Genomic DNA, 22,093 nt, shown 5'->3' on the forward strand with positions numbered 1-22,093 from the left:
AATACCATTGCAAATATCTATCCCTTAATGTTCTAGTAAACAGTTTTTCTAACAATGTTTGATCATGAGCAAAGTCACTACACAAAGTTTGGAATGTTTTAACATGTGTTAAAGGATCACCTTTTCCATTATAAAGTTCCAATTGAGGGACTTCTACATGTTTAGGAGGGATGGATCTAAAAATTTAGTGGGATAATGGGCTCGCTACATCAAATGTGGGCACAATATACATTGATTTATTCATAGAAGCTATTTGTTGTTGTAAGAAAGATATTGTTTGGGCTAGACTATTGATTGTAGCTGCAGTAGAAGGATTGAAATTAGACATGTTGGATTAAGAGGGTGGAGTAATATTTTTGAATATAGGAAGAGATTGAGAATCAAAAGGTGGAACACTATGATAAGGGTAATGGAGAAGATTGGGTAGCACATGGAAGACTCATGGGAGGAATTAAGGAAATGTGATTGAAGGACTTGCCCCCTTGACTAACATTTATAGGTAGTGAATGTGATTGGGTAACAAGGGAGGTATTGTCCCCATGACTAACATTTATAGGTATGACATTTTGTGTAGAAGTAGCCATGATGTTTGATGTGAAGGTAGGAACACTAGTCATGGAAGTTGTCAAAGGAATAGAATGATTAACTTACTAGGAGTTTGTGTATAACCTAGGTTTTTGGCAGAAATCTTCATAAGAATGATATTAGAATCAACAATATGAAATACCACACAAGATATCAACACCATGTTTATCACTTTGAATCATTCTTTTTAATCCTTCAATCAATGGGAGAGCTTCACTTTTTGGATATTCTTGACTCATCCATTGTTGAAGATTGTCAAATTGATTGTCCATGTTCTCCAATTGGTCAATGGATACTCTAGTTAATGATTCCTCCTCATTATGATAATTATCAAGAGGATAAAAAAGAATATCTGAAGGATGGGAAGAAGCAACAATATCCTCATTGAAAAATCTAGCCAAATTAGGCTTCATTTCCTCAGTAATTAAACCTTGGGTAGCCTTAATTCTACAAATTCTTCTAATGGGGATACTATAGGTAGAAATAATAGTAGTAAAACTCATGCACTAGAGAGAAGAAATTGGAAAGAATAATGCAATCTTCTAGGAATTTGAAATTTAAAATTAGGGCTTGAAAATGACCTCTTCATTTTAAAAGTTTGAAAGAAGAGAAAATCAAAACTAAAATTAGGGTTGTCCAACTTTAACCTCTTAATTAAACTTTTGGTATTTTGGAATCTTGAAATATTGAAGAAATCAATTTAATTTTAAAAATTAGGGTATGTGTAGTGAACCACTTAATTTTAAAATTCAAATCAACAATGGAAATGTTGAAATTCAGATTTGTTTTTTACCTTAGGGTGACCTAAAATCAATAAAATTTCACAAATCTCTGGAATTGTGTCGTAAAATACAGTCAAAACAAGCTCCCAAAATTTGAGTGGAAAAAGTCGAGACCAAGTAGGTAGTGACTGATGGTATGATGAAAGAACAAGAATCCGGTCAACTACTAAGAAGGGGCGAGGGGTGAATCAGTAGATAGAAAAACTGATAAAACTTTACCAATCTCAAAATCAATCTCTCAAAGTAAACTTAGAACTATCAATGCAATATCTCTATCAAGATAAAAATTGTCAAGCTAAACTGGTTGACTGTTACAAGAGATAACAGTAATCGACTTGTAACTTACAAACATCCAAATACTTTTACTGATATAAGTAAAACTTCATATTGCTACCGGTTATAATGACTTATCAAAGTGGATCAAGTAGTTAAGAAAATCAACCATAATGAAACATAACCACAAAAAATTCACTACTTGACACAATATTTTTGGTGCGGAAACCCAAATGGGAAAAACCACAGTGAGATAAGACTCATAAGATAACTATCTGAACTCTTCTAAAGTTTGCCCTGTTGGGAGCCAAGACTGTTAAAGCTTTTACAAAAAGTCCTGTTAAGAACTGATCGTGTTAGGAACCACCCGATTAAAGGATTGACTATAATGCTTTGTTAGAAGCAATACCCTATGAGGAGTAACCTTTGTAAAGGATTTAGAATCCAAGCTAATGGATCACCTTGTTAGATCAACTAGGTCGGTAACACAACAAAAACCTAATTCTCATAGAGATTACAAACAAATCAGTTCAAGTATGATCATTGGATTACATAACAATATCTACACATCACGCGCTTTGCATTATATACAGTATACTTGCTCATTCCCAAGACAAAAAAATTGTTACCTCAACGCGCCAAAATTTCTTTGAAACTCTCTTCATACAATATGCATATGTGTCATAATCATTACCGCTCATCATCAAATCATAAACCAATATAACCAATTCGCCAAATTTAATCGGTTAGAGTTTACCAGTTAAACTCTCCAATACTTAGCAATATCGGTTCACTCCACAAACTAACCTACTGGTTATGGTTTCCTTTCACTAGCTCTTCCTACCGGTTACAAAACAACATTACAACAATGTCATTACCAATTAATTAACACAATGACAATATAACAAATCATTAATGAAATCTTCATTCAAATGCCAACAATCTCCCCCTTTGGCATTGATGGAAATATAAATATTAATACCATTGATTGTTGTGAATGTGAATAGGAATCTTGGTTTACATTTTACCATGTACTCTCCTTGTCTTCATCTTTTCTTCAGTTTGTCTTCAATTACTAGTTGTATGTACATCTTGCCTTTATCAGTCATACAATTCTGCTCACAATGACCACATAGTTCTTCTCCCCCTTTGACAACAATTCCAAAGTGAAAGTAAAATATGCAATGTAAAACTTCACTGTGCAACATCAACAACCTACAACTTGATGCTCCCCCTGTGGAATAACTCCACTTCTACACCAATCCTGTTGTAAAATTATGCATGTAGCTCTAGGACTGATGTAATCTACATCATGCTCAATTTACCTCATGAAGGGGTACAACCCCTAGCTGACTTATAAGATACTCAAAAGTAGTCTTAGGAAGAGGTTTAGTAAAGATATCCGCAAGCTGCTCCATGGTAGAAACATGCTCTAAGATCACATCTTTACTCTACACTTTTTCCCTCAACAAATGATACTTCAATTCAATGTGCTTGGTTCGTGCATGCAAGATAGGGTTCTTTGAAATATTTATGGCACTGATATTGTCATATAAGATATTTACAGGTTCTATAAACTTCATCTTAAAACCTTCCAAAATGTGCCTCATCCAGATAGCCTAGGTACAATTCATATCAGTTGCAACATACTCAACTTCAACAATAGACTGTGAAATACAACTCTACTTCTTGCTACTCCATGAAACAAGTATTCCTCCTAGAAAGAATTCTCCACCGGTTGTTCTTTTCTAGTCATCAACATTACATGCCCAATCTACATCTGTGTACACCTTCAAATCAAAGTTTCCTTCATATGGATACCATAATCCATAGTCAACAATACCTTCCAAATATCAGAAAAGCCTCTTGGTTGCTATCAAATGTGTTTCCTTTAGATTCTTCTAAAATCTTGCAACTAGACCAACTGCATGAGCTATATCCAGTCTACTGTGAACAACATAGTACAATTTTCCAATAATTGACATATACTCTTTCTCATCAACATATGTAGCCTCATCTTCCTTAGATAACTTACAACATGTAACCATTGGTATCCCAACTGGTTTACAGTCACTTATACCAAATGTCTTTAATACCTCCTTCACATACTTAGACCGTGTGATGAAAATACCACTCTTCATTTAATGTATTTGCAAACCTATGCAATTTTTTTATCTCTCCCACTAGAGACATTTGAAACTCACTTTTCATTTCATTTGCAAAGTTATTTCTCATGTTATCATTTCCTACAAATATGATATCATCTACAAACACTTCACTAACAAGTATTTTATCTCCTTTAGATTTGAGATATATGTTGATGTCTTCACTGGTTCTCTAAAATCCTATCTTCATTGGGTATGAATGAAGCCTTTCATACCGTGCTCACGGTGCTTTCTTTAATCCATATAGTGTCTTGTGAAACTTACATACCATGTCCTTCTTGTCATTTAAAGCATAACCATCTGGCTGCCCAATGTATACTTCTTCTTCCAGTATTCCATTTAAAAATACAGATTTCACATCCATTTGATATACTTTGAATCCTTTATGAGCTAAAAAAGCCAATAAAGTTCTGACACCTTCCAGTCTAGCCACTAGTGCAAAATTCTCACCATAATCTTCTCCTTCTTCTTGTGCATAACCTTTGCAAACCAATCTAGCTTTGTTGTGAACTACAACACCATCTTGATTCAATTTCTTCCTAAAAACCCACTTAGTGCCTATCACATTTTTATTTACCACTCGGGGTACTAGAGTCCATGTGTTGTTCTTCTCAATTTGTTCAAGCTCCTCCTCCATAGCTTTAACCCAATGATCATCACCAAATGCTTCCTTAGAAGTTCTAGGCTTAATAGTGGAGATCATGCAAGAATTCTCTCTGATTCTTCTTCTGGTGAGCACTCCAACATCCTTATCTCCAATAATTTTCTCAGGATTGTGATTGTGTCTCACATACCTTGGAAAAACATGATCATTAAGGTTCATCTTCATTATCATCATCTTCTTCTGAATTTACTTGTTCTAGTTGAACTGGTACATCATTATTCTCTTTACTGGTTTCATGTTTCACGGGTTTTGGTTCCAAAAACAAAATTCAAGGATCTTCATCCTTTTTCTCTACACTGGTTTCCCCTAAGACTTCAGGATACTCATTCACTCAAACATCAACACTCTCCATGATTCTCTATGTCTAGTTGTTAAAACACTTGTAGGCCTTACCCTTGGTGGAATTACCAAGAAATATACCTTCATCACTTTTAGCCTCAAATTTTCTAATATAGTCACCTCTCTTAATAAAACATTTTCTACCAAATATCTTGAAATAGCCAACATTAGCTGATCTAACATATCAGTATTCATAAGGAGTCTTGTCCTTACCTCTTTTACCAAAATCATGTTCATTGTGTAGACAATTGTGCTAATAGCTTCTCCAAAAAAAATTCACTACACCTCCTTGTATCAAGATCATCCTAGCAACTTCAACAACTAACCGGTTGTTTCTCTCTGCGTACCATTTTGTTGTGGTATCCTCGATGCAGAAAGTTGTCGTTTGATACCATTCTCTTCACAATATCTAGTGAATTCCTCATAAGTGAATTCTCCGCCTTGATCTATCCTCAGACACTTTATCTTCTTTCCACTTTCCTTTTCAGCTAAGGCCCTAAATGCCTTGAACTTACCAAATGCCTCTATTTTATCCTTCAATATCTATCACCTTGAATACTTTTAGTCCTTATTGGTCCACATAGGTCTGTATGAACCAAATCTAACAGATGCTCTATTGAAATAGACTTTCTCTTGAAAGTTGAGGATGTCATCTTTCCCAACTGAAATTCCTTACAAAGAGCATTAACCGGTTTGTCCAATTAAGACAAACCTCTCACTGTCTTTGACTTACTCACTTTAACAATGTTATCAAAATTCAAATGACAAAATCTCCTATGCCAAAGCAAACTTTCATCTACTTTAGAAATTAAACAGTTGTTGACTTTAGGATTCAGGTGAAACATGTTACCTTTAGTCTGCTTGACGGTTGAAATTAGTTCACCTTTGCTCCCATAGATTTTGCACATGCCATTTTTAAACTCCAATAGATATCCTTTTTCATTGAGTTGGCAAACACTCAATAGATTGTGCTTTAGATGTTCAACCCAGTAGACATCATCTGCACTGCTCTTTCCCTTAAGAGAAATAGTTCCCTTACCTTTAACCATGCAGGATGAGTCATTACTGAATCTTACAACTCCACCATCAAATTCCTTTAAAGAAAGAAATTTTCTCCACTCACTGGTCATGTGATGTGAACAACCACTATCAATGATCCAATCATCAGAATTATCCATTCATGAAACTAAAGCTTTCTGATCAGATGTTTCTTCTTTAATTGATACGAACACAATGTCTTCATTAACATCACCATTAGATTCCTCATCAGTGATACCACCATCAACTATAATAAGACAATCTCTCTTTCCTTTTTCCTTGTACTTCTTGAACTTGTCTTTCTTGTGCTCATTATCACCATTAGGATAGTTAGGAGCTATGTGTCCAATCTTGTTTCATGCAAAACATTTCAAAGGTAATTTACCTATATACTTGCCAGTACCTCTGGGCAACCGCTTGGCCAACAAAGCTTCAATATCAACTAAATTGTCTTCATCATCAACTTCTCTATTGGATCTAGATTCATAACTGTGATTGACATCTCTACTTTTTCTCATAGATGGGTTAGAAATAGAAGCTCTAAATGCTGATTCAGATTTTTGAATACTACCATCATAACCATTTAATTCAAAAGCAGTAAGCACCCCCATACTGATGGCATGTACAAGAGTACATGCACATCCATTTTTGATAGTTTGCAGACATTGAGGGACCGCTTAGTTTCTCACAAGCAGTAAGCACCCCCATACTGATGGCATGTACAAGAGTACATGCACATCTATTTTTTATAGTTTGCAGAAATTGAGGGATCACTTAGTTTTGTCAATAGATTTCAACTCCTGAATGGCTACAACTCAGATAGCATAGACCAGTAGCAAGGTTCTCAATACCTTGCTAACTACTATGGCATCATCCATTTTACCACTAGCACTCTTAATCTCACCAACTATCTCTTTTATCCTCTGACCGTACTGTTGGATGTTCTCACCTTTAGCCATCCGCATGTCATCAAACTTCCCTCTTAGACTCTCTTCCTTGGCAATCTTCACATGTTCATCACTGTTATAAATCTCTTCAAGTTTCTTCCATACCTCATGTGCAGTCTCCAGACCATGAACATCAACATATTCAGCATCACATAAAGAATTGATAATAGCCCCCAGTAATTGATTGTTTTCTTGTTGCTCTTTCTTCTGATCATCAATCATAATCCCAATAGGTGCAACATATTGAGTATTAACATGTTCCTAGTATTGATTTCCAAGACTCTTGATATAAATTTTCATTCTATCACTCCATATCCTATAGTTCTCTCTATCAAACTTCAGACCTTCCTTCTTCATCATGATCTACAAGATCTTTACCTCAATTTGTTAGGCTTAGACCTTAGAGGACCTGAGAAGCTCTGATACCAATTAATGGTATGATGGAAGAACAAGGATTCAGTCAACTACTGAGAGGGGGGGTGAATTAGTAGATAGAAAAACTGATAAAACTTCACCAATGTAATGCCCCGCCAGGAACCCTAAAGGATAGCAACACTACAAGGCAACTAAAGGGGTGAAATAAATTTTTTTTTAAAAGATTAAGTGTATTAATTATAACTTTGCACAAATAATAACACAAGCGGAAGTCTATCATTGATATCCTAAAGGGTTACCAACGAAGATTACTTCTAATTAAAACTACATCACAATATTAATCCAATTATCCATCTAAATTAGGGAAAGTCAATTACGATTGAATAACTCAACTTCATAAATTGATTTCCAAAAGATATATTTAAAGAGTTACAACATATGTACTTCCAATGATTCATTTATACATAAGATGAAAGATAATTGAAACAACATACATCCAATGAACTTAAATTACAACATTCCATAAATTACATGGCTTCCATAGAACAATAAAGTACAAAGGTTACAAAGTTGCTGATACAATGACCACACGGGCCTCAAAGGTACAATATCAAGAACATGAGTTGCTACACGAAGCAAGATCCAAGATACACCGGTGAGGCCAATCCTCGCATGAAGGTAAGAACAAGATATCTGATGGGAAGTGGCACTACCACCTGACCATGTGATCCCATAATGGAACCACCCCACCGTGCTAGGAGATAGCAGAAGACCCTCAAGCAAGCAAGATAAGTACAACAGTACACATGACCCCGTAGTACACAAGTGACTCAACTCACAAAACACTAGTGACCCTAAAGAGAGAGTGTCATCACATGGCTTAAGATGGTTACTCTAGGTAGGTCTCCATAGGTCCCGACCCCCATCTTGGGTTATCCTGGTAACCTCTCCCGAACCCCCGGCTCCATCTAAGCATCATGCGGACCCTACCAACCTTTCGTGAGGACAAGGTGGTAGGTTTGCCATTCCAGGCCTTCCCAAACACCTTGAGCCTATACAAGCACTCAACCATGTGCGGGGTACATTATCTTAATTAATTTAATAATTACCCACCCCCTAATCAAATTATTAGGTTATCACTTAATAGCTGACTTTTGAGGGGTTATCCTACCATCCACTTTGGGTGTGGCCCCCGCCCGAAAGCCACTCTCTCTACTAGGACACTAACTGGATAAGACTCTCTATGAGAACTCTATGGTGGGGCTGACAACCATATTTAATCCAGACATAACACAGGTGAAGGACTCACAGTCACAAACCCAGGGTTGACCATTAGGAACATAACACATAATGGCTCACACCCTCAAGGTTTAAACATCGACACCTGACTAAGGGGTAAACATCAACGACATAATGACAATTTTAACAATATTGCAACGACATTTAAACAACTAGACTGCAAATATTATAAACACAAGATCCTACACAAGCAATCTTTCTTTTAAGCAGTCAACAACATAAAATACTTGCAATAAGGATTTCTGGAATTAAAGAAATCTCATCTATTTAACATAAAGAAATGATGAAGTCACATGTCTAATAAGGTTGAATTGGAACCACATTTATGATTTTAAACCCCCAACAAGTTGATGATGATAAAATTACAATTTACCCAAATCGACTATAATCAAGTCAACATTTAAATCAAATTAAACAGATATATATATATATATATAAAATAATATAAAATAATTCCAATATGATACATATTCATTGATTATAATATCATATGATTATATTACATTACTTATGTAAAGAAAATTAATATTGAATTTAACCAATTTCACCTTTATTCCAAAAGTTAATAATAACTTCCATTTATTTTTATATATTTACCAAAATACAAAGAAAATAGATCTAATCACTAAATAGAAGTACTATTAATTAACATTAATACCATTAGTACTAACAAATAACTTTACTATTATTATTTAATATTAAATGGTATCAAAGCCAAGTTTCGATCTTGGGACCTGTGGGTTATGGGCCCACAGGTCCCAAGATCGAAACTTGGCTCTGATAACCAATCTCAAAATCATTCTCTTAAAATAAACCTAGAACTATCAATGCAATATCTCTGTCAAGATAAAAACTGTCAAGCTAAACCGATTGACTATTACAATAGATAATAGTAATCAACTTGTAACTTAATAGCCAAATACTTTTACTGATATAAGTAAAACTTCATATTGCTTTCGGTTATAATGACTTATCAAAGTGGATTAAGTAATTAAGCAAATCAACCATAATGAAACATAACCACTAAAACATTCACTACTTGACACAATATTTTTGACGTGGAAACCCAAATGGGAAAAACCATGGTGAGATGAGACTCACAAGATAACTATCTGAACCCCTCTGAAGTTCACCCTGTTAGGAGCCAAGCCTATTAAGGCTTTTACAAAAAGTCCTATTAAGAACTGATCTTGTTAGGAACCACCCGGTTAAGGGATTGACTATAATGCCTTGTTAGAAGCAATGCCCTGTGAGGAGTAACCTTTGTAAAGGATTTAGTATCCAAGCTAATGGATCACCTTGTTGGAGGATTTGAATAACACCAAGCTTGTTAGAGCTTACCCAGTTAGGGGATTTAACTATTGTAATTGTTAGAAAACAACAAGAGTTTGTTGAATTGTTTGAATAGCACTTCACTTGCTTATTCAGATCTTTTTCATGCTCCTATCTACCTTTACTCAAATTGCAGACATAACATCTAGTCAGGAAACCACACACTCAATTCAACTTTTCCAACACACTAAAACTAAAACAACACATCGACCTTATAAAAAAATCAACTAGGTCGGTAACACAACAAAAAACTAATTCTCATAGAGATTACAAACAAGTCGATTCAAGTATGACCATTGGATTACATAACTATCTCTACACATCATTCAAGAAAGCCTTGACCACTCCTTAATCACCACTTCATCAAACTTAGTAACTCATCATGTGCTTTGCATTATATGCAGTATACTTGCTCATTCCCAAGAGAAAAAACTGTTATATCAACATGCCAAAATCACTTTGAAACTCTCTTCATACAATATGCATATGTGTCATAATCATGACAGCTCAACATCAGATCATAAACCAATATAACCAATTTACCAAACTTAATCAGTTAGGGTTTATCAAAACAACAGGTAGGGTTTACTGGTTCAACTCTCTAATACTTAGCAATACCGGTTCACTCCACAAACTAACCTACCAGTTATGGTTTCCTTTCACTAGCTCTTCCTACTGGTTACAAAACAACATTACAACAACATCATTACTGGTTAATTGACATCAATGACAATATAAGAAATCATTAATGTAATCTTCATGCAAATGCCAATAGCTACTTGGTTCAAACACACAATCCAACCAACTTTTTTCCAAATTTTTATGGAAGCAAGATATTGTTATTTTTATGTGAGTTCCAGAAGGATATGGAAATTGAAGATGTCAGAATATGCAAACTTAAGCCTTGAAGGTTGAAATAGGACACACTTAGAATGTATGATAAAAGGATTAATTGAAAGGACAACAAAAAGGGCATGTTACAAGATAGGGTTGTCGTTGCAACAAAAGACTGACTTGTCAATGCCCGATACAACCACTAGACTTATAGAATCCATAGGAGGTTGTTAAACCATGTCATGAATCCCCATGAGGGACGCTAGCCCACTGCCAACAATCCCCCTCTCAATGTCACTCATTGTGGCCTGCATGATTTGAACTTATGACCAAGCTCTCATACCACTTGTTACAAGCTAGGGTTGTTGTTGCACCAAATGATTGACCTGTTAATGTCCAATACAACCCTTAGACTTATATAATCCACAGGAGGTTGTTAAACCACGTCGCAAATCCTTGTGAGGGACGCTGACCCACTACCAACAAGAGGGCCCTAATCTATATGGTTAGATTTGATGAAAAAGAAGAGGAAAATGATCCAAATTTTGAAAATACCCCCTTCTCACAAGAATTCAAGGATGTATTTCCAGAAGAATTACCAAGCTTAACCCTAAAAAGGAATTTTAATTTTTCTATTAACATTTTACCAGGAGGTAAACCAATATAAAGGGAACCTTACAGAATGATCACAACTAAATTACAAGAATTCAAAATTCAATTGGAGGAACTCTTAGCTAAGGGGCTAATAAGGCCAAGTGTATCCCCATGGGGAGCGCAAATCATTTTTGTTAAAAACAAGGATGAGACATTAAGGCTATGCATTGACTATAGGAAGTTGAAAAAGGTCACAATAAAGAATAGGTACCCATTACCTCGAATAGAGGATCTTTTTGATCAAATGAAAGGAGCAACAATATTTTCAAAGATAGAACTCCGATCAGGATATCATCAACTTAGGATTAAGGAAGAAGATGTTTCAAAGACAACCTTTAGAACTAGATATGGGAATTAAGAATTCACAGTAATACCTTTTGGTGTAACTAATGCTCCAACTACATTTATGAACCTAATGAATAGTAGTCTTTATGACTACTTGGATAAATTTATCTCCGTATTTTTGGATGACATCTTGATTTACTCTAGAAATAAGGAGGAACATTTAGTGCACCTACATTTGGTCTTGCAAAGGTTAAGGGAACATAATTTATAAGGAAAGTTATGAAAATCTGCCTTCTTTGAAGAAAAAACTCACTATCTTGGGCATATCATATCAAAGGAAGGAATAACAGTGGATCCAAGTAGGATAAAGGTGATAGTAGAATGGCTGATCCCTAGAAATGTTTTAGAAATAAGAAGATTTATGGGACTAGCAGGGTACTATAGGAGATTTGTGGAAGAATTATCTAAGATAGAAAACCCTATCACATTATTGCAAAGGAAGGGTAAAAGTTTCATGTAAACAAAGCAGAGTGATAAAGAATTTTATAATTTGAAGGAAAAATTAACTACACCACCTATCTTAATGGTTCTAGATCCAAATGGGCACTTCATAGTTGTAATAAGTCGTTCTATTGAAGGATTAGGAGGAGTACTTATTCAAGATGAAGGAGTAGTGGCTTATGAATCTAGGAAATTAAAGAATCATGAAGTAAATTATGCACCCCATGATTCAGAGTTAGCAGCTATTGTGCATGCCCTACAAAAATAGAGACGCTTCTTACTTGGGAATCATTTTGAGTTAAAATCAGACAATCAAGTACTTAAGTATGTTTTTACTCAACCTCACTTAAATGATAGACAAAGAAGATGGATAAAATTTTGAAGTGAACATGACTTTGAAATAGAATATATTAAGGGGGAGGAAAATAGGGTGACAAATGCCTTGAGTAGGAGGAGGCACTTGTTAATAATAGTAGTGTTTAAAACCACTTTTAAGAAGAGAGTAATGGATGAGAAAGAACATGATCCATGGTATGAGCAAGTCAAATTAACTTTATAATATGATTGAACAGATCCTAAGTTTGAAGGATACATTCTAGATGAAGAAGGATTGCTAAGATATATTAATAGAATCTATGTTCCTACCACTAGTAGAGTTTTCTTACAGCAACACCTTTCAAACATCTTTAGGAATGCCACCTTTTGAAGTGTTGTATGGTAAACCATGTCAAACACCTTTGAGTTGGGATAGTGTTGAGGATAGAGTAATAAATGGTCCATACATATTGAAAGAAATGGAAAATAAAACTAAAGAAACAAGGCAAAGGTTGAAGGAAGCTTTAGATAGACATAAAATTTATGTAGACAAGAATAGGACACCAAGGGAGTTTGAGGTAGGAGAAAGAGTCTTCCTAAGGGTTAGACCATATAAAAGTTCTATAAGGTTTGGGAAAAAAGACTAAGCTAGCACCTCGATATGTTGGACCTTTTGAAATCTTGGAAAAGATTAATCCAGTTGCGTATTGGTTGGCCTTACCTCCCCAATTGAACCGAATCCATGATGTTTTCCATGTGTCAATTCTTAAAAAGTATGTATCTGATGAAAAACATATTTTGAATTGGTATGCCTTATAGGTCTAGGATATGGGGGGAATAATGATAGAACCATTTAGAATCTCAGAGAGACGATAGTACCAATTACGCAACAAAGAGCTTGATCAATGCAAAGTACAATAGAATCAGTATGATGTAAATAATGCTACATGGGAAGACACTAATGAGATGCAACAAATGTTTCCCTTTTTGTTTTAGACTTATCATGAACTACAAACTCTTTTTATGGTTATATTAAATAAGCGCATCGAGACGATGCACAATTTAAGGGGGAAGGATGTCATAACCCTCTTTCTAGACCTTGATAAAACTTTTATTATTATTATTATTGATTTTATGAGTAATGTTAGTTAGAAATGATAAATTGAATAAGGTTGGAATTATTTTAAATAAAAAGAATTAAATAGTGGTGACACACACATGAGGTCATAAATTTATTTGGAAATTACTTATTTACTCAATATATTAATTGAGCACATGGTGTAGGAAAAATGAGAAAATTATAAAACATGGCAGAAGAGGGAAAAATAAATTTCAAATTTAAATTTGATGATGCAATGGACAAGTGTAACCCCCACTATGACAAGCCATAAGGAATATGTCATAGAATATGACAATAATAATTTTGCATGGAATTATTTTAGGAAAAGAATCTCTAAATCAATTATTTATTTTTGTAGTGGGAAAAGGCTCTCTTTTTGTATAATTGAATACAAGATTTTCAAAAAAGGGAGTTCATTGTTTATGTGAAAAAGTAGTCTTTGAATTCTTAAGAAATTTGTTTCAAATCATGTTAGTTGTTGGAGAAATTTTGTAGACATATTGCATAGTATGAGATAGGATTTTAGAGGTTTTGGAGAAGATCTTTACCAGGCTACAAGATGAGGATTGAAGGAGGATAGCTGGGAAAATAGGGGGTGATTCAACAACATGATTTTCGTTCATCTTGCAGATTCAGGTTCCCTCCTTTCATACTTGCATGTTTTTCATCCAACAATGAGTAAAGAGGTGGGGGGGGATTTTTTATTTGAATGCATGTTGTTTGTTTTTATGGAAAAAATTATTTAGTTTAAAGGAAAAAATATTTTTTATATTTTGTTTAAATTAGAAAGAGGCAGGGTTAAATAATATAGGATTTACATTTCTCATACCTCTTCAAAAGAAATCTCCTTCTTTGTTCTCAGATTTTGATAAAGGAAATATACATGCCTGTACACTTCTTTGTTTCAAATTTTGATACAAGAAATATATGTGCATGTATGAAATAGATGTGCATAACTTATCCTCTTCCAGATCAATAAGTTAGTATCTTTATTTTTTTTAAATAATGTGTACATATGAATGTAAATATTAATTAAATCCACATTTCTTTTAGAAACCCTTCTCTTTATTTAATCTTAATATTTTTAAATTCTCTTAAGAAAATGAATTTAAAAATAAAATAAAATATGTGTATATATAAATGATTTTTTTTTTGTTAAATAAATGTGTACATCTTACTTTCTTTTTAAGATCAGTAAGTTAGTAGTCTCTTTTAAAAAATAAATAAATAAATACAATATACATATTCTTTAAATTCTTTCGAAACTTTCATTCTGCATTATCCAGTTATTCACTTTTTTTAAAAGGTTATAAATATATTCAATAAATATAAAGATTTAATTAAAGAAAACAAAAATATTTAGACAAATTTAAAAATAATTATATTAATAAAGTAAAATTAAACATTCTTTTAATATATATATATATATATATATATATATATATATATATATATATATATATATATATATATATGAGGTTTATTGAGGCTTTCTTGGAAAGAGGTGAAAAGATCAAAAGGCTTCAAAATGGCTACAGTAGAGAGGATCTCCTTGCACTATGGTATATGGTGAGTTTGCACATTATTAAGTATTTTAACTTAGAAGATTTTGCATTATGCATGGGTATCATTATCCCCTTCTTGATCATCTTAAACATAGAAATATTACAAGTGTTTGTTTATTTGTTGTCTTCTTTAGATAAATGTATTTCAAAGAGGACTTATCCTCCTCTCCATAAGGATTGATTCTTTCTTAGTATCATTAAAGTTTGATCCTCACTCCTATAAAAAAAACAGGGTTAAAAACCTAAATGTATTTATTAAAATTTCAAGGGATGAGCCTTCCACTAGTAGCCCTAATTGTTGCTACTAGGAGGCAAAGGGAACCTAGAAATGATGAAAATTAACAAGACCAAGGGAATAATGAAGCGGGGTTTGAAGCTATAATCAACTTGTTAACCAAGCAAAGGGATAAGATCAACTCTTTGGAACAATTAATGCAGGACCTTAGGGAAAGGCAAAATGATATCGAAAATAGAAGCTGGACTGAAAATGGGAACCTTGGCAACAATCAAGGAAATGAGATAGATAGTAGGAGGGAAAATAATATGTTGGCGCTATCTAAGGATTTGAAGAAAATTACCCCACCTAAGTTTCATGGGAAGAAAATTGGTGAAGGAGTTGAAGATTGGTTGAATGAAATGGAAAAATAGTTTGAACTATGGGACCTTAGTGAGACAAATAAAGCATTATGGGGTTCCTATCAACTTATCGGGAATCAGCTAGGTATGTAAACATTCAGCCCTTAAACTGACCACTAATTTCCAACCATGTCATCCTGCTAAGGAACGTGATTGCTACAAATACTTCTGGGTGCATTTTCTTTTCTTAGAACTATTACCAAAATTTTGCACAATGCCAAATTTGGTGCCCTAGTGAAGCCTTGCATTCATTTTGAAAAGGTCCAAATCATGAACTAGGAAGAAATGCACTATTTTTTTCTAACTTGTTTGCTTCATGTGCAGATATAGGAAAGTAAGACAACATGTGGGTTAAAATGTGGCTCCCACGAGGGTTGAGCTCAACATGTTGTAGATCACATAAACATCTATGCTCCATTGCAGATGAAATTGTGTGGCTATTAAAACCTTAAGGCCAAAAGAAACTTAGAGCAAAATGCAGTTGGCCTGTGTAAAGTTTTACCTAGGCGCCAAAGAGGTTTTTAAAAGGCCTTAGAGTTTCCAAGCAGTTTTCAGTCGCCAGGCAGGAGGACCTTTTATCCCACATTGGTCGTGCAGAGGGAGTTTATCATATTTAAATATAAGGTCACATATAACCATAGTGTCAAAGCTTACGGGATTTTGGCAATAAGAGGCAGCTTGTGGCCTAGTGGATCTCATGCGCATGCATCACAAGGTATCCTAATTTTGTGACCGACTGGTGGGAAGAGACTAAAGAACGAGCAAGTTCGGGAAAGATCAATGGTGATCACAGAGATCTAATGGTTGTCGCTATGTCACAATGAAAAGATGCATACCGGATTATCACCGCGACTTGGTGACTGATGACATGGCACAACAGAGAGTATAAGACCAAGGACAGGTGGCAAATAGGTGGTGGTCCAGTGGCTAGTGACATGGCACAGATGGGCGACATCGAGCAGATCTTAGTTGCGATGAGTCCCAAAAAAGTTTCACCGAAGGCTCAGTTTCATGGACATAATAATATTGATGAAACTATAGGTTTGATGAAACTAGTAAGCAGCTTGCCGAAGGAATACTTTGGCCGAAAGAATGAGATCTGACAGAGCAGGACGCATGTCGGCCTGGAAGATAGGTGGTTCCCAGATGGATCTCATGAGCCAATCAGAGGGTGACACATGTAACAAGAGAGAATATCATCCAAGGTTAAAGGTCGAGCAAGTTCAAGAAAGATCAACGTTAATCCAAAGGATCTAAGGGCCATCTCGATACCGCTATAGAAAGAATCTCGCCAGTTATCATAGTGACTTCGCGACTAAGAGGTTAAATATCGAGCAGTTTGAGGGTAGATCAAAGGGTGTCACTATACCATAGATAAAAATGCTCGCTGGTTATCTCATGTGACTTGGCGACTAGTGATGTGCCCATCCAGGTGGGCTTAGAATGAATAAGGATGCGCCACATGGTAGAGAGAAGATGAAGAACCATGGGTAGACCAAGAGTAAAGATCAAGTAGAATGATCACATCCAACCGTCAGGCAAAATATCAGATGGTGGTCGCTAAGGCACCAATGAAAGCTGCACACTAGGTTATCGCCGCGACTTGGTGACAAGGTGAGCCCAGGTCCATCGGACATCAGGAAGACCCATGTTGATGTTATCCCGAAGGCCTAATGGAAAGTGTGAAAGAGAAAGGAAGTCATCGGATATCGGTAGTTCCCTATTGAAGTTATCTGGATGACCTGATGGAGGGAGCGATGAAAAGTGCAAAGTGGTGAGAAAGTCATCAGACATTGGAATAGCAGGTTCCAAGTTGCCCCGAAGGCCCCATGAAAAGTTTAGGGAAAGTGCGAAGTAATGCAGGAATCATCTGGCCCTTGTACCAGTATCGATAAAATATCCATTGGTTCCTTTGACATTATTCTTTCGGCCAAACTTCCATCCTTGATAAGTAGTTTTCATGTTTCATCGATATCTTGTTTTTATTGATGCCCTTATTTAATCGATGGGACCTATAGACATCTAAAAATGGTCAACGCTTGCGGAGTCATACTTTAACATTTGTGCATTGCCTTATTTTAGGGTTTTTGTGTTGCATTAACATTTCTCCTATGTCACGCACTTGGTTTTTATCATTTGCGAGCATCGAGTCCTTCTGTATTCTTTATTTATCTCGCTCTCGAATTTGGTCTTGTTGATAATAATATTCAATCATGATTTTGGTCAATCTTATCCTGTCGCATCAATGTGCATGCTCATTTGTCATATTTTGGACATCGTCAATCCTAATCGATGATTGAATTAGGGTTTTGTCCTCTTATCAATCTTGTCATCTTGCGATCGATTTTTCATCGATCGTTGTTGTTTTCAATCTTGTCATCTTGTGATCGATTTGTCATCGATCATGGTCATTTTTAGTCTTGTCATTTTTTAATCTATTTTGTCATCGATCGTTGTCATTTTTGTCATTTTGTAATCGATTTGACATCGATCGTCATTGTTCCTCGTTAATTGGTGCATTTTATCAATCAAATCATTTATCAATTCAAAATCATGATCAAATTGAATCGACATTAATTATCTTTTGTCAAAACCTAATTGTCATCCTTGCATTTCTAATTCATCTTCTAGGATTTTATGATTTATTCATTTAATCTTGATTGTCATTTTCCCTCTAGGTTAAATAATTTATTTATTTATCCTAAGTCTTCTTGTCACAATTAAATATTTATTTAGTTGGCTAATTAATTCCCCCTCTTCTTATGAATTAATTAATGAATGAAAAATTGTTAATTAATTCACTTAATTCCTAATTTCCTTATTTTCTAATTCACTTAATTCCTAATTTCATCAATTTCTAATTTACCTAATTTTCTAATTTCCTCATTTTCTAATTTGTCAAAATCAATTTCCACCTAATTAATTTCTCTCTAGTCTCTCCCTATTTTTGTGCTTCGGTGGAAGCATGAATTTCTCATGCATCATACTTTTGGCATAGCAAGATGTCATAGGCTTTTAGTCTTCTAACCTTTGCATTGGCAATATGTCATAATTCATGACATAGAAGGTGTCATAACCTTCTTGTTTCCACTCAATTGTGCCATTTTTGAAATCAATTGCCTCTAATATCAATGTCATGCTAATCTTGTCTTTTCTCCAATTTATCTATAAATTGGATGAATTTCTTCAATCAAAGTCCCTGGTCGAATCAATCATGCTTCTAGCATTCTTGCGCTACTGTCTTGTCAATCTTGCTTTCATATTATGCTTATGCACTTGAAGGTGAGATCCACAAAACAAAGCTATTTGAAGGAGAAAGAAGGACAATGGAGATTTCTGGAGGAGACATTCACGTTTGCGTTGGTTTGCATTTGATTTGAATGTTTTATTTCCCTTTCTCTATTGAATGTTTTTAGGATTGTTATCACTGCAATTGAGTTTTCGTGATTGAACTAGGCTAGTTTGCTACTTGCTTTGATGATTTTCCAGATTCCTAGCTACAGGACCACTTCTGCTTTCCTTGATATATCTTCTTGTCGATGAAACTAGTGTTTACGGTGAATCCTTATGGGGGTCTATCGTAAACAAGGTTTGCGCGATAAGTCATTTTTCAAAGTGGGCCCAGGTTGAAATGGCAGGTAAATAAGAAGTAAAGACCAAGCGATTGATCACATCCAATGGTCGGGTGGAGAGATCTGACGGTGGTCGCCATACTGCAAGGAAAAGTTGCTCACCCAATTATCAATGCGACTTGGCTACAAGGTGGGTCCAGGTCCATATGATAGACAAAGTGGACAAATCAGAGGCCGACACGTGGTAAAAGTCTATAGGTGAGCAGATGTCTATATTTTTAAGTCAACTTTGAACTTAAACTTTGAACTGGTTCAAATTGGTTCAACGCTTCAAAATGGTTCAATGGTTCAAAGTTCAGTAGTTCACCATTTCAAAATGGTTCAATGGTTCAAAGTTCATTATTGTCGCTCATTCCCATGGGCCCAAGATGAAGAAATCAAACAAGCAGGGATAAAAGAAAATGGTGGGGCCCGCTAGAAAGTAAAGGAAAAGTTAAATGCAAGCAACCATGGTTCATGCAGGTGATCCAGTGGCTAGCAATAAAAAATTGCACGATGGACTCAAAACTCGTTGTTTGAACGGTGAAAAGCCACCAAGTAAGGAGATAATTTCTACATGAAAGATTAATGCAGATGATTATTGATTATCGAAATATCCAAGTGTTACATACCATTGGAATGCTCGTGAGACAAAGAGATCATTTCCACAATCATTTTTTAACAGAAGTTTCAACACGAAGAGCAGTTACCAGAGAATGCATAAGATTTTCTCAGTGGAATTTCTTTTTAATATAGTCACAGTTCAATTCATCATGCAACTTTCACATGGAGATAGCTATTTTTTGCATTTAGATATGTAGATTTTTAAACAAGAGGATCAGTGGCAGTCCTTTTGAGCAGTAAAGATTATTATTTTACAGATTATGCATGAGTTTTTATGCCATTTTTTGGGGCAGATTTGCCTAGGGCTTTTCTCATGCAGTGTTTTTTAGGGTTTTTGAAGGGGATTCATCATGATTTCTATATATTCCTTCTCTCCTTCTTTTTTCCCTCTGGTTCTTTCTTTTTTGCATACACATTTTTGCAAAAAGGCATTGTAGCTCAGCAGTATTTTGAGTTTTTGTAATAGCAGCACTCCTTTATTTTCCAATAATATAGTAGCACATTTTCCTTCTTGATACTTCTGGTATTATCTAGTGAATGAGTGATTTGATAATTTCCTGTGATTTTTGTCCTCATTCAGTCAATTTGTGGTGCAAGGAGATACATGTTAGTTGCAGGTTCTAGTTTGTGTTAGTTGATTTTAATTGATTGAAGCTGTGAAAAATTATTGTTTTCCTTCATACATGCATTAAATTCATCCCTTTCTAGGAAATGTTTATGCATCTACATTTTCAGTTGAGTTGTGAAGCAATCAAGGTTATTTGTTGAAAGTTTTGTGAGTTAAGCAAGTTGTAGATCCCAAATAAGATATTTGGTGCATCACCTTCATTAGAATAGATTTTTATTACATGCAAATCTTTCTATCCCTTTCTATCCCTTTACTTATCAATAGTATTTACAAGAAATTCACCAAATAGGAAGTCGGCCTGATCTCCAGAGATTCACCTTCACTTTGAGCAACCCACAGGATCGAAGGTGTTTCCATGTTTCATAGGATTGCTTATTTTGAAACTTAGCATCACAGGTGCAATCCTTAGTGACAACAAGCACCAGGGTGGGTAATTTGGAAAATATTCTACCTTGCCTTTTTACAAACCATTCTTCTCTTATTGTTCTTTCACAAGCCTACCTGGATTCATTAAATTCTTGTTTTGTTTTCTCTCTGGTTCTATCTATCCATGTCGTACATGTAGGAATCCCCAATAGTTCTTTCAACCCCTAGGTGTTAAATATACATATACCCTTTGGTTGTAAACCACTTGTCTCTACCTAACATCATAGTATTGGATGCATTGTTTCACCAAATCATGGGCATCTATAACAACAATATGACATGGTAGGAATCCCCAATAATTCTTTCAACACCTAGGTGTTAAATATACACATACCCTTTGGTTGTAAACCACTTGTCTCTGCCTAACATCATAGTATTGGATGCATTGTTTCACCAAATCATGGGCATCTATAGCAACAAGGAATCCAGTAACATGTATCAAACCACTCCTTTCCATGTTTCACATTTCCTTTGTTGCAATTGGTTCTCTCATTTTGTCAATAGCATCTCTAATATTGCAATCTACTAGGTGTGTGTGTAGGTAAAATCTCGTGTTGGGTACCACTTGTAGAAACTTCCATTCAAATTCTCTCTTTAAATCCATTTTTTTGTGTGGCCATATCATCTCTTTCTTGGATCCCTATCAAAATTTTCTCAAATTACCACTATGCGCTACATCAACTTGCTAAAATCTAAATATTTAGGCTACCTAAATTCTACCTTTTCAATTCCTCTTTCTTAAGCTACCTGATTTGACTCAAATATTCATGAAAATTCATTAGTTTGAGTCAAGAATACTTACCTATTTCGCTATGTGAATCACCTATAGAGTCTGAGTACGATACCAGTTGTGGTTCCTCTAGTGTATTCATGTAAGCTTCTTCGATCTTCCCTACTGCACTTTTAGTACTGTAAATTATACCATTGCGTGATTTTCACTATAACATTACACATTAGTTACAACCCTGCAATATTAACTTTCAACCTAGAATAGAAGGTAAAACAAAACAAACAAACAAACAAAAAATAACCTAAAAGATGGGGAAAATTTTGAAAATATGCATCCAACGGCTATCCTAATGTCTTCTATATTTT

Source organism: Cryptomeria japonica, chromosome 10, assembly GCF_030272615.1.
Source record: "Cryptomeria japonica chromosome 10, Sugi_1.0, whole genome shotgun sequence".
NCBI classification, from domain to species: Eukaryota; Viridiplantae; Streptophyta; class Pinopsida; order Cupressales; family Cupressaceae; genus Cryptomeria; species Cryptomeria japonica.